The sequence below is a fragment of the Glycine max genome, chromosome 10, assembly GCF_000004515.6.
Source record: "Glycine max cultivar Williams 82 chromosome 10, Glycine_max_v4.0, whole genome shotgun sequence".
In the NCBI taxonomy this organism is placed as follows: domain Eukaryota; kingdom Viridiplantae; phylum Streptophyta; class Magnoliopsida; order Fabales; family Fabaceae; genus Glycine; species Glycine max.
Window position 1 is genome coordinate 3,231,446 of NC_038246.2, and position 1,366 is coordinate 3,232,811.

Here is a 1,366-nt window from a genome sequence, read left to right on the forward strand (position 1 = left end):
AAGAAAAAGGGAGCCCAAATGTGCGAACTGACTGGCATAGAGTGACTGATAGAAGATCCGAATTAAGTGTCATGGTATTCCAATGATAAGTGATATTATTTGAGGGATTATTGTGTCTAATAATTATGACTAGTCAATGCCTTAGGACCGAGAGGTATATTCTTCTTCTTATTGTTGTTGTTATTATTATTTTTTAATTTATATATATTGTATTATTATAAGAACAAACATTTAAATTTTTATTTTTTTAAAATCAATTTGATGAATATATCATATTCATTTAATATGTACCAAAGTTAAGATAGAAAATGTACCAAAAATATAATATTTAATAATATTATTAAAGTTAATTATATATTATATTTAATAAATTTAGTAAATTCATAATTAATAATTATATAAGGAAAAAAGGCTCTTTATATATTTATAAATAATTTATATATATTTATAATACATTATTAGCATTATTATATTACTTTTTTTTACTTATATATACATATATTTACTGTTTGTTTTTGGTTATTTTAAAATTATTTTTTATAAACATAATAATTTAAAATTAAAATTTTTGAAATATATATTTGAATTTGAAATCATTTATGTAAAATAATATTTAAATTTAGAAACCAATTATTTATTTACATATGTACATTTATCAATAATTTTTTTATCTATAATATTAAATTAGACTTGCTATTTTGTTTGATTTTTTTTCAAACTTATTTTTAATAAAAAATAAAAATAATAAGCTTTTAATGTTTATTTTAATATATATGTGCGTACAACTAGGTATATTTTTTAAGAAAGGTATTTGGTTTTTTTTGCTTGAATACACTCTCTCCTGTTTTTTTTTTTTTCTAATGTACACCACTTTACAATTTAATTTTCAATCTACACTAATTTGGATTTTGTGCTTTGATTCACACCTACACTGCGAGAGAGACCAGACAGCTATAAACTTAAGTGAATACACTCTTTCTCCTTTCAGTTTTTTTTTTAATTTAAAATATTATAAAATATAAATATTATATTATATAATTTTTTAATTGGTTTTAAAATTACTTATTTATTAAATTAAATTTTATAATTTTGTTTTTATAACTTTTTTAAATAAAATGATATTATTAAATATAATTATTTTGTTTTTATTATTTAATTTACTAACATATCTCCATCTTAAGTTTTTCCTTAGCCAAGTGTAATTGTTTAAGTATTTTATTGATAATGCAATATAATTTTTTTCTATAAATAAATTAGTAAACAAAAAGTCTTATCCTTTTTAATTAAATCTAATGAAATAAACAAATTAATTACATTTAATAATATAATTTTATTAAAAATAATTATATTAGAAAATTCAGATTTT